Raw genomic sequence first — 13,088 nt, 5'->3', positions numbered from 1 at the left:
AGTAGCTGGGACTCCAGGCACTTGCCACCGCACCTGGCTATTTTTTTCTTTGTAGAGATGGGGTCTTGCTGTGTTGCTCAGGCTGGTCTCAGATTCCTGGGCTCGAGCCATCCTCCTGCCTCAGTCTCCCAAAGCATTGGGATTTCAGGTGTGAGCCACTGCACCCAGCCCACATCTGCTTTCTAGGAAGTTGTGAGGAGGGCAAGAAAACAGCTTCCTGAAAAAAAAAAAAAGAAAAAAAGAAAGAAAAAAGCTTCCTGACCCTCCACTATTTCACCTTTAAGCCTTCTCAGCAGACCTTTGTCCCTCTGCCTCCTTTGTTTCCTTTGTCTCTGGCCAGAATGTGTCTATTTTGCTGCTCCTGACTGCAGGGAGCAGTCTCTACTAAAAATACAAAAATTAGCCAGGCAGAGTGGCAGGTACCTGTAATCCCAGCTACTCAGGGGGCTGAGGCACGAGAATCCCTTGAACCTGGGAGGCAGAGGTTGCAATGAGCCAAGATTGCGTCACTGCACTCCAGCCTGGGCGACAGAGCAGGATTCTATCTCAAAAAAAGTAAAAAGGGATGGAGTATCTGCCCTATGTGCTTGCATATTGCCTTACCAACACTAGAGCAACTATAGATTTTAAAATCTCTAAATACAATAACTAATGCGTACAATGCATCCTTTTAGTTGTGAGGGCATCTTAGCAATGAGTATTAAAATAGAAAAGCTCTTTCCACCATGAATTTACGACTCCTATTTCTGGGCCCACAGTACTTCCTAACATTATGGCCAATTCATGCTAAAATTTTTATAGTGATCAGATACTGATGGGACGTCCCAAAGGGCTTAGTTGGCGAAGCCTGCCTTTTGTACTTAGCAAAGTTTGCATTGATTCTTAAGCATTCCTGCACTTCTTGGTCAATGTCAGTATGTTGGGGACATATTTACAGAAATGCGTAAATTATTATTCAAGGTTTGTTTTAATAATTCATCATTATGTGCATTTGTCTAATGGAAATTTTTGTTTTGTGCTGAATTTCAAGATCCATGAGGCTGATATATCCCCTTTTAGTGAAACGGTTGCATTCTCTCTTTTTGTTTGTTTGATTTTTGAGACAGAGCCCAGGCTGGAATGCAATGGTGTGATCTCAGCTCACTGCAACTTCTGCCTTCTGGGTTCAAGTGATTCTCCTGCCTCAGCCTCCCAAGTAGCTGGAATTACAGGCGTGCGCCACCACACCTGGCTAATTTTGCATTTTTAGTAGAGATGGGATTTCACCATGTCATTAAGTCTGGTCTCGAACTCCTGACTTCAGGTGGTCTGCCCGCCTTGGCCTCCCAAAGTGCTGGGATTACAGGCGTGAGCCACTGCTCCCGGCCATATGGTTGCATTCTCTCATTGTTCACGGCACTCATAGATTTGTGAAACTTCCAAGCCAGGTATGAGGCACAATGAGGAATACAGTGAGAAGTGGCAGAAGGCTTGAGCTGTTGTGGAAACAAATCTGCTAGAAACGTCAGTAAGAGGCCAGTGTGGTGAGGCGGTACCTGGCACCTGACACAGCCACAGGTGTGTAATCAGGTGGGGTGCAGACAAAAACGACCATCAGAGGCAACCTTGTGTGGCCAAACTTTGCTCTCCTGAAAGAGAAAGCGTTAAAAGACAAGTAGAGGCCAGGCACGGTGGCTCATGCCTGTAATCCCAGCACTTTGGGAGGCCGAGGAGGGTGGACTGCTTGAGCACCACCAAGCAACCTGGGAGTTTAAGACCAGCCTGGGCAACATAGTGAAACCCTGTTTCACAAAAATTAGCTAGACGTGGTGGTGCATGCCTGTAGTCCCAGCTACTCAGGAGGCTGAGGTGGGAGGATTCACTGATCCCAGGAGATTGAGGCTGCAGTAAGCCAGGATCTCACCACTGCACTCCAGCCTGGGCAACAGAGCAAGACTCTGTCTCAAAATTAATAAATAAATACATAATAATAATCATATATTCTTCTGACATCAAGAGCTGGTCTAATATATATACATATTTTCTGGGACACAGTCTCACTCTGTCGCCCAGGCTGGAGCGCAGTGGTGCAATCTCAGCTCACTGCAACCTCTGCCTTCCGGTCCAAGTGATTCTCCGGCCTCAGCCTCCCGAGTAGCTGGGATTACAGGTGTGCGCCACCATGCCTGGCTAATTTCCCTATTTTTAGTAGAGATGGGATTGCACCATGTTGGCCAGCCTGGTCTTGAACTCTTTGCCCCAGGCGATCCTCCCACCTTGGCCTCCCATACTGCTGAGAATACAGACGTGAGCCACTGTGTCTGGCCAAGATTCTTTCTCTTCTAGCAGTGGCTTTCTTATGATCACAAAAGGAGCTGAGATTTTGGCTGTTTACTCGTGGCAGAATGACAGAAAGTCATTTAGATCATATTCGGTTTTGAAACATTTGGATATTGACACTAACAGGGGAAATATGTGGGCGTGTACATTCCCCCCACCCGCCCCCGCTCCCCAACTCTGACTGCTGTTTGCTTGTTGAATAGACACCTGAGTCTAGAATCAATGGATTCTTCCTCCTTCTAGGGTATGCACAGCAGTTGGGACAAAGATGTGGCTTTTTTTTGAGACAGAGTTTTGCTCTTCTTGCCCATGCTGGAGTGCAGTGTTGCGATCTGGGCTCACTGCAAGTTCCGCCTCCCGGGTTCAGGTGATTCTCCTGCCTCAGCCTCCTGAGTAGCTGGAATTACAGGCACGTGCCACCACACCTGGCTAATTTTGTATTTTTAGTAGAGATGGGGTTTCTCCATGTTGGTCAGGCTGGTCTTGAACTCCCGATCTCAGGTGATCCACCTGCCTTGGCCTCCCAAAATGCTGAGATTACAGACATGAGTTACCGTGCCTGGCCAAGACGTGGCATTTTTGCCTGGAAACTCATAAACCTGACATTGGCTACAACAGGAAACCACCTTCCCAATTCGGAGCAGCTGGAGGCTATGTAACTTCGGTGCCTGAGGTCTCCTTGGAATGGGAGAGAACGCAAGGATGGTGTCCTGATCCTGATGGGAAAACAGCAGGTCTGGGGAATTCACTTCTGTCTCAGTGACAACATGCACTTGTGACTTGGGGCAAGTCACATCACGGTCATGTCCCCAGTTCCCTGTGTCCTGGTCAATAGGAGTTGGAGTGGGCAGCGCTCCAGATAACCTTGAGGGAGTGGTGAGAGGCCACGGTTTTCCTTGGGGATACCTCCCCAGAGATATGGCTGCCACCTACCAGGTGTGGCTCCAGGTGAGTGAGGGGTAGCAGCCAGGGCTGCCTGAGTGAAGGGCGAGGGAAAGTCACTGCCTGCATTGGCTGTCCCCTCCCTCCCCTTCAAGGCTGCCTTTGATCTCCAGTCAACAGAAATTGCAGCTCATGCTGAAGTCTGCTGGCCTAGTCTTTCACCCCCCACTTTCAGTCTGGTTGGTCAAGTCACGTGAAATTTCCACACCCCTCAACGGTTGTGCAACTACCATGCAAATCCATTTCAAGTTTAGTTACTTTTTTTTTTTAAACTGTGAACTTTCTTTTTTTTGAGACACAGTTTCACTCTTGTTTGCACAGGCTGGAGTGCAATGGCGTGATCTTGGCTCACGCAACCTCCGCCTCCCAGGTTCAAGCAATTCTCCTGCCTTAGCCTCCTGAGTAGCTGGGATTACAGGCGCCCGCCATCACACCCAGCTAATTTTTGTATTTTTAGTAGAGACAGAGTTTCACCATTTCGGTCAGGCTTGTCTCGAACTCCTGACCTTGTGATCCACCCACCTCGGTCTCCCAAAGTGTTAGGATTACCAGCATGAGTCACTGTGCCCGACCAGAGTGAACTTACTTCCGTGCCCGACCAGAGTGAACTTACTTCCCTCCCCTCCCCTCCTCTCTTCTCTTCTTCCTTTCTTTCTTTTTTGAGACAGAGTCTTGCTCTGTTGCCCAGGCTGGAGTGCAGTGGCAGGATATCTGTTCCCTGCAACCTCTGTCTCCTGGGTTTAAGACATTCTCTTGCCTCAGCCTCCCAAGTATCTGGGATTACAGGCAACTGCCACAATGCCCAGTACTTTTTTTGGTATTTTTAGTAGAGATGGGGTTTCACCATGTTGACCAGGCTGGTCTCGAATTTCTGACCTCAGGTGATCTGCCCACCTTGGCCTCTCAAAGTGCTGGGATTACAGGTGTGAGCTGCTGCACCTGGCCAACAGAGTAAACTTTCTTGAATGAACTTTCTTACTATTCTATTTATTTAATTACTTTATTTTATGATAGATGCAGTCTTACTCTGTTGCCCAGGCTGGAGTACAATGGCACCGTCATAACTACCCGTATCTTTGAACTCCTGGGCCCAAGTGATCCTCCTGAGTAGCTGGAACCACAGGTGCACACCACCACTCCTGACTTTCATTTATTTCTGCTGGCTTATTTATTTCTCTGCCTCACAATAGTATAGAAATGCCTGAGCCACAGATAGACCAGGTGACCAAGGAAGCCTGGAAGAAACCCTGTGGGCCACCCATGCCCCCAGGCTACCATTTGGATACAGCTGCTTTGGAGGAATCCCTGGTCAGGCTGCTGGAATCCAGACCCACACTTCCGAGACCTCAGTGTTCTGAGTGATGCTTTACAAGCTGGCTTTGCCTGCCTCTCCCATGGAACACCTCTCCTCCACTGGTCTTTTGAAATCATTGCTCTTGGGCTGATTTTGCCACCTCTGCTACCAGAAGGTAAGCAAACCCTTCTGTCACTTTCTTTGTTTTGAGACAGAGTCTCGCTGTGACGCTAGGCTGGAGTGCAGTGGCATGATCTTGGCTCACTGCAACCTCTGCCTCCTGGGTTCAAATGATTCTGTAGTTGGGACTACAGATTTGCGCCACTACGCCCAGCTTATTTTATTTTATTTTTTTTGTATTTTTAGTAGAGATGGGGTTTCACCATGTTGACCAGGATGGTCTTGATCTCCTGACCTTGTGATCTGCCTGCCTCGGCCTCCCAAAGTGCTGGGATTACAGGCGTGAGCCACCACGCCAGGCCCCTTCTATCATTTTCTTGCTGTGTGTCCTAGTAAGATGGTTCTCCACACTGAGCCTTTCCCCCTGCTCATTTGCAAAACGGGAATGAGACGCTGTGAGTTTTACCCATGTGGTATAGAAGGAGTCTGCTAAAGGGCATCCGAGATGTACCTTCATCAGCAGCCTTCATATCAGCAGCCACACCTCCTCTGTAGGGTTTCACCCTAGCTTAGCTCTCTGAGGACCGGGTCACTCCTGGAGCCACATCCTTGTCTGCCAGGGTGGGTGGAGGCATGACTCACCATGACCAGAGACTCACCCTGGAGTCACTTGGATCAGGAATCCCAGGACAGATATGACGTCATCAGCAAATACAAGCAGTCAGAGACACAGGGGCAGCTCTGTTTGTCTTGGAGATAAACTTCACTACCCAGGTTGGGCTTTGCGGAAAAGGTGAAGGACACCAGGCTCATGGGTGTTCACTTCGTATGATGACGTGTCTGTGGAAGGACCAGAGACTCTCAGGGTGGGAAAATGGCTGGGGATTGTTCTGTAGCCAAGGAAGGTGTGTTCTTGACTACTGCAGGGAAAGGCTGCCCCTACTTTGAGGTTGTGCTCTTATCTCCTCCAGGTCTCTATCTTTTATAATCCAACCAGAGGATCCCCTAATACTCTACTTCCTGTTACTATATGTCTCAGCTAAAAGACAGACCCTACTGGCCAGGTGTGGTGGCTCACGCCTGTAATCCCAGCACTTGGGGAGGCTGAGGTGGGGGGATCAATTGAGGTCAGGCATTCGAGACCAGCCCGGCCAACAAGGTGAAACTCTGTCTCTATTAAAAATACAAAAATTAGCTGGGTGTGGTGGTGCATGCCTGTAATCCTAGCTACTCAGGAGGCTGAGGCAGGAGAATCGCTTGAACCTGGGAGGTGGAGGTTGTGGGAAGCCAAGATCGCCCCAGTGCACTTCAGCCTGGGCAACAGAGTGAGACTCTGTCTCAAAAAACAAAACAAAACAAAAAAAACAGATATATCCTACCCCAGGAAGGTAGGGGATGGTGTTTAACCCTAGCTCTGTGCCTGCCTCCCTCACTGCATAAAAACCTTAAACTAGTCTCCCCTGTGTAAACCCAGGGTCCCCACTGGGCCCTGAATTTTGTCATTATCTTCAGGGTCATGTAACCCTCGGTTATACAACAAGAGAGGTGTCGGGATTTCCTTTTGAGGTCATGAAAAGGTTTAGAACTGGTGAGAGGCGAGGACTGCACAACATTGTGAATATGTTGGATTTCCCTGAATTGTACATTTTATTTTACTGATTTACTTATCTATCTATTTATTTATTTATTTTTTGAGACAGAGTCTCACTCTTTTGCCCAGGTTGGAGTGCAGAGGTGCGATCATAGCTCACTGCAACCTCGACCTCCTGGGCTCAAGTGACCCTCCTGCCTCAGCCTTCTAAGTAGCTGGGACCACAGGTACGCACCACTGCACCCAGATCATTTAAAAAATTTTTTTGTAGACATGAGGTCTTGTTATGTTGCCCAGGCTGGTCTTAAACTCCTAGGTTCAAACAATCCTCTCACCTCAGCCTCTCTAGTACCTAGGACCACAGGCACACACTACCGTGCCTAGATAATTTTTTGATTATTTGTAGACATGAGGTCTCACTGTGTTGCCCAGGCTGGTCTCAAATGCCTTGACTCAAGCAATCCTCCTGCCTTGGCCTCCCAATGTGCTGGGATTATAGGCGTGAGCCACCTTGCCTGGCTAAATTGTACATTTTATTATCTCTCTCCATATGTATATATATGCATGTGTGTGTGTGTGTGTGTGTGTGTGTGTGTGTATATATTTATCTTTCTATTTTTTTGAGACAAACAGTCTCGCTGTTACCCAGACTGGAGTGCAGTTGTACAGTGGTACCATCTCAGCTCACTGCAGCCTCCTGGGTTCAAATGATTCTCATGCCTCAGCCTCCTGAGCATCTGAGATTACAGGCGTGTACCACCATTCCCGGCTAATTTTTTTTTTTTTTTTTTTCAGTAGAGATGGGGTTTCGCCATGTTGCCTAGGCTGGTCTCAAACTCCTGGACTCCAGTGATCCTCCTGCCTTGGCCACCCAGAGTGCTGGGATGACAGATGTGAGCCACTGTGGCCGGCCAAGTTGTACATTTTAAAATTGTTTGATTTTATGTTATATGAATTTCAGCTCAATTTCAAACAAAACAAAACAAAAAAACAAGGCAGGGATACACAGTACCAGCAAGGGTTCCTTTCTCCCTTTCTGGGGGGTAGCATGGGAGGGCCTCGTCCGCTGTATGCAGTGACTGAGTCTGAGGTCCAGAGCCTTAGAGACGGGGTGGTCCTGGGTCGCTGTGTGGGCGCAGGCCTAATCCTGGCCTTCAGAGGACTGCGACAGAACCACTTAGGTGCTGGCAGCCTGTGATCTGAGCCCAGGAACCACCTAGGGGACTGTCCCAGGGTCGCTGCTGTTGGTTCGCTGGTGTGGAGTAGGGCTGGAGGCACTCCCACGTCAACGAGGTAGAGGCCATTGATGCTGCCGAGCTCCAGGCTGTGGGCCAGCTCAGCCAACCTGGCTGGTATAATAGCCGCCCGTTCATCCCCCCAGGGCCAGGCTGGTGAGGCACGGGATTCCTGACATGGGTGTGGCCTCTACCAGAGCCTGATGCAGAGGGAAAGATCCATTTTTATTAAAACAATTTGATACAAGGCATATGGATCCATTTTTATTTTAAAATGTGTTATTTTGGCTGGTCGTGGTGGCTCACGCCTGTAATCCCAGCACTTTGGAAGGCCAAGGTGGGTGGATCACCTGAGGTCGGGAGTTCAAGACCAGCCTGATCAACATGGAGAAATCCCATCTCTACTAAAAATACAAAATTAGCTGGATGTGGTGGTGGGTGCCTGTAGCCTCATCTACTCGGGAGGCTGAGGCAGGGGAATTGCTTGAGCCTGGAAGGTGGAGATTGCAGTGAGCTGAGATCATGCTATTGCACTCCAGCCTGGGCAACAAGAGCGAAACTCTGTCTCAAAAATAAAATAAAATAAAATAAAATGTGATATTTTATCATGGATTTTTTTTTACATTAATGTTTTCTGAGATGGGGTCTCACTATTGCCCAGGCTGAAGTGCAGTGGTGCGATCATAGCTCACTGCAGCTCCGAACTCCTGGGCTCAAGCGATCCTCCTGCCTCAGCTTCCTGAGTAGCCAGGTCTATAGATGCACACCACCACTTCCAGCTATTTTTTTTTGAGAGGTGGGGTCTCACTATGTTGTCCAGGCTGGTCTTGAACTCCTGGCTTCAAGTGATCCTCCCACCTCTGCCTCCCAAAGTGCTGAGGTTACAGGCATGAGCCACCACTGGCCTTTGCACTAATGTTGATTTTTTAAAATGTTGCATTCAGGTCCAGGTGTGGCAGCTCATGCCTGTAGCCTCAGTGCTTTAAAAGGCCGAGACAGGAGGACTGCTTGAGCCCAGGAGTTTGAGACCAGACCGGGCAACATGATGAGACCTCCGACTCTACAAAAAAATGTAAAAAATTAGCTGGGTTTCTGGCATGTGCCTGTGGTCCCAAGTACTTGGAAGCCTGAGGTGGGAGGGTCGCTCGAGCCCAGGAGGTGGAGGCTGTAGTGAGCTATGATCACGCCACTGCAAGCTAGCCTGGGTGACAGAGCCTGATCCCATCTCTAATGAAAACAAAAAGCTACACTCACTCAGATCTTTTTTTCTTTTTTTTTTTTTGGGGGACTAAGTCTCATTCTGTTGCCCAATCTGGAGGGCGTGGTACGATCTCGGCTCACTGTAACCTCTACCTCCTGGGTTCAAGCAGTTCTCCTGCCTCAGCCTCCTGAGTAGCTGGGATTAAAAGCGTGTGCCACCATGCCCGGCTAATTTTTATAGTTTTAGTAGAGACGGGGTTTCACCATGTTGGCCAGGCTGGTCTCAAACTCATGGCCTCAAGCAGTCCACCAGCCTTGGCCTCCCAAAGTGCTGAGATTACAGGTGTGAGCCACTACGCCTGGCCAAGATCTCTTGATTACTGAGTGGTTTGATGTTCCTTTAAATTGTGTGCTGAGGGGCTGGGTGCTGTGGCTCATGCTTGTAATCCCAGCACTTTGGGAGGCTAAGGCAGGTGGATCACTTGAGGTCAGGAGTTCAAGATCAGCCTGGCCAACATGGTGAAACCCTGTTTCTACTAAAAATACAAAAATTAGCTGGGTGCAGTGACAGGCGCCTGTAGTCCCAGCTACTTGGGAGGCTAAGGCAGGAGACTTGGTTGAACCTGGGAGGCGTAGGTTGATGTGAGCTGAGATCGCGCCACTACTGCACTCCAGCCTGGGTGCCTGGAAGACAGAACGAGACACTGTCTCAAAATAAATTCAATAAGAAATAAATTAATTAAATAATAAATAGTGTGCTGAGTCAATTGCTCCCTCTCCACACCTGTCCCGTCTTATTCTTCCTGAGTGTGGTAGATGAGAGTTGTGGATGGATGAAAGGAGACAGGCAGCAACCCTGGAATTCCACCGTCCCCTGCAGGGAAGGATAATGGGACTGCCTTGCCCTATGGTGTGTACAGAATTGGAGTCCCTCCAACCTTCCGGAGCACTAATGGTAGCCTGGGACCCAGGAGGGGCCGGTGTGTGGGGAGCTGCTCTGACTGCCTGCTGCGTCCACTAGATGGCGTGCTGGCTGCACAGGTGAGCGTGTCGCACTGTCCCTGGATGAGCACAGCTTTTGGGAATCACCTGGCAGTATAGACAGCACCTGTTAGTTGATCCCTGCCCCAGGCCTGCTGCATAGACAAGGAGACTGAGGCACGAACAGGTGAAATGACTCAACTGTTATCTTTTTTTTTTTTTTTTGAGACCGTCTTACTCTGTTGCCCAGGCTAGGGTACAGTAGCACAATCACAGCTCACCACGGACTCAACCTCCTGGGCTCAAGCAATCCTCCCAACTTGGCCTCTCAAGTAGGTGGGATCACAGGTGTGAAACATCATATCCAACTTTTTTTTTCTTTTTTTTTTTTGAGACGAAGTCTTACTCTGTTGTCCAGGCTGGAGTGCAGTGGCACGATCTCAGCTCATGGCAACCTCTGCTCCTGGGTTCAAGCGATTCTCCTGCCTCAGCCTCCCGAGTAGCTGGGATTATAGGCACATGCCACCACACCTGGCTAATTTTTGTATTTCTTAATAGAGATAGGGTTTCACCATGTTGGCCAGGCTGGTCTTGAACTCCTGACTTCAGGTAATCCACCTGCCTTGGCCTCCCAAAGTGCTGGGATTACAGACATGAGCCACCATGCCTGGCCTAAGCACCTTTTTTTTTTAAGACAGGGTCTCACTCTGTTGCCCAGTGGCATGATCCCAGCTCACTGCAACCTCTGTCTCCCGGTTCAAGTGATTCTCATGTCTCAGTCTCCCAAGTAGCTGGGATTACAGGCGTGCACTCCTCGGCTAATTTTTGTATTTTTAGTAGAGATGAGGTTTCACCATTTTGGTCAGGCTGGTCTTGAACTCCTGGCCTCAAGTCATCCACCCACCTCGGCCTCCCAAATTGGATGACTTGTTTCTGATCTGTTTTAGAGGTACCTTTGAGAGTCTGGTGAAACTTACAAGACCCCTTCTTAAACATTTTTTTGAGGCTAGGTGCCGTGGTTCACGCCTGTAACCGCAGCACTTTGGAAGGCCAAGGTGGGCGGATCACCTGAGATCAGGAGTTCTAGACCAGCCTGACCAACATGGTGAAACCCTGTCTCTACTAAAAATACAAAATTAGCCTGACATGGTGGTATGTGCCTGTAATCCCAGCTACTTGGGAGGCTGAGGCAGGAGAATTGCTTAAACCTGAGAGGTGGAGGTTGTGGAGCTAAGATAGTGCCATTGCACTCCAGCCTGGGCAACAAAAGTGAAACTCCGTCTCAAAAAAAAAAAAAAAACCCAAATTTTTTTGAAACCAATTTCATGGGCTTCAAGAACACCACAGGAATAGATTAAGAACATCTGGTCCTACACATTTGCAGTGTATGTTTAATTTGGGGTTTGGCCAAAGGCAGTGGCTCAGGCCTTTAATCCCAGCACTTTGGGAAGCTGAGGTGGTAGGATCACTTGAATGCGGAGTTTGAGATCAGCCTGGGCAACATAGCAAGACCCCATCTCTAACAACAACGACAAAAACAACTCAAAAATTAGCTGGTGTGGTGGTGTTTGCCTGTAGTCCCAGCTACTCAGGAGGCTGAGAGGGGAGGATCCATTGAGCCCAAGAGGCCGAGGTGCCAGTGAGCCATGATCACACCACTACACTCCAGCCCGGGTGACAGAGTGAGACCTTTCCTCAAAAAGAAAAAAAAAATGGGGGTTTATATTAGCTCTTAACTTTTGATTCCATATGTGAATATAATGATGAAATCCAACTACTTACTGAAAAAAAAAGTTTTCTAAGCATCTACTATGTGCTAGGCACTGATCTAGGTGCTGGGGATATTTGCTTTTCTGGAGCTTACCTTTTAGCGGGGAAGACAAGTAATAAAAATAGACAAATTAGAGTAGTTATTAGTGTTATTCTCTAAATATTTTGAATTCTCCCCCTTCTGGGTACGTGGTAGGATTTTTTATTTTTCTTTATTACAATTTTTTTTTTTTTTTTTGGCTGGGCATGGTGGCTCAGCTCACGACTGTAATCCCAGCAATTTGGGAGGCCAAGGCAGGCGGGCCACTTGAGGTCAGGAGTTGGAGACCAGCCTGGTCAATATGGTGAAACCTTGTCTACTAAAAATACAAAAAAAAAAAAAAAAAAATTAGCTAGGTGTGGTGCTAGGCGCCTATAATCCCAGCTACTTGGGAGGGTGAGGCAGGAGAATCGCTTCTGTCAGGACTCCAAGTCCAAGCCTGGCCATCATAGCCTTGGTGACCTGCACATACACCTCCAGATGGTCTCCAGGAGCCAGAAAGTCTGAAATAACTGGATGGCCATAAAGAGAAGTGAAACAACTTGCTCCTGCCTCAACTGATTGCTCTCCCCCTGCGACATTCGACCACTGTTCCAGCTCAGCCTTGCAAAATTTCCTCCCTAGATATTAGGTTTCTCAAAACCCCCACCCGATAACTATGTAATTTACTGCAGCCTCCCCCTGCTTGCAACCGATAACCCCCACCCTTTTGACCATGCCTGTTTGTAACAGATAACCCCTACCCTTGTGATCATGCACCCTGTGAAGCCCTTCCCTCTCCAAGATAGACTACCACCTTTAACTGACCATTTGCCCAACCTATGTAACCAATACCCTTTCCTACTCTCCTTGCCTAACTCCTTTCTCGGACTTGGCCCGCTTGCACCCGGGTACGAAATAAAACGGCCTCATTTGCCCACATACCTGCCTGGTGGTCTCTTTACGCGAGTGATGTGCTTAACAGCTTGAACCTGGGAAGCAGAGGTTGCACCGAGCCAAGATCGCACCATTGCACTCCAGCCTGGACGTCACAGCAAGACTTCATCTCAAACAAAACAAACGGAAAAAAACATTTTTTAAAAAAAATTTTACTAGAGGTGAGGCCTTGCTATGTTGCTCAGGTTAGTCTTGAATTCCTGAGCCCAAGCGATCCAACTACCTTGGCCTCCCAAAGTTCTGGGATTACAGGTGTGAGCCACCGAGCCCAGCCATGATTCGATTTTACTTCCTGCTTCTCTTCCGGTTAGCTGAAATCATGTGATTAGTTCTGGCCAATGAATTGTGAGGAGTGATTTGATACTTCTGGGCAGAATGTTTAATTGTTGGCATGAGGCCCCACAGAGCTTCCCCTCTACCCCCAGACATGAAAACTGGAAACACTCAAAATGAAACCTGTTTGATCAGCATAGATCCCTGAGTCATGTAGCATGACTGAGAAATAAACATTTTTTTTGCATCACCGAGATTTTGGAGTTTGTGGTGTATGTTATGGCAGTATAACCTGGCCTGTTCTGACTGATACAATAATAATAATTTCATAGAATTATATAGATTGCTAGAAGGAGATTAGAGCAATGGAGAAAAAATGTTCAGCAG

At 48.2% G+C, this 13,088-nt stretch overlaps 1 protein-coding gene across 2 annotated transcripts in view; it reads right to left on the bottom strand.

Moving 5' to 3' along the window:
* The window catches only part of BAIAP2L1 (BAR/IMD domain containing adaptor protein 2 like 1), a 130,888-nt gene extending 118,174 nt beyond the window's left edge, over positions 1 to 12,714 (bottom strand). The window contains exons 1-2 of one of the 2 annotated variants that reach the window (XM_012455487.3): positions 12,417 to 12,714; positions 5,335 to 5,515 (exon numbers count right to left, since the gene is read on the bottom strand). The gene's annotated coding sequence lies outside the window, so the exon portion shown is untranslated. The remainder of the gene's footprint in view (positions 1 to 5,334; positions 5,516 to 12,416) is intronic. The other variant, XM_064376429.1, reaches the window with a different exon arrangement.
* Positions 12,715 to 13,088: the final 374 nt, after the last annotated feature.

Source organism: Aotus nancymaae, unplaced genomic scaffold (assembly GCF_030222135.1).
Source record: "Aotus nancymaae isolate 86718 unplaced genomic scaffold, 86718_ANA_hifiasm-v0.15.2.pri h1tg000015l_0, whole genome shotgun sequence".
NCBI classification, from domain to species: domain Eukaryota; kingdom Metazoa; phylum Chordata; class Mammalia; order Primates; family Aotidae; genus Aotus; species Aotus nancymaae.
The sequence above is the reverse complement of the archived record's forward strand: the minus strand, read 5'-3'. Positions and strand labels throughout refer to the sequence as shown.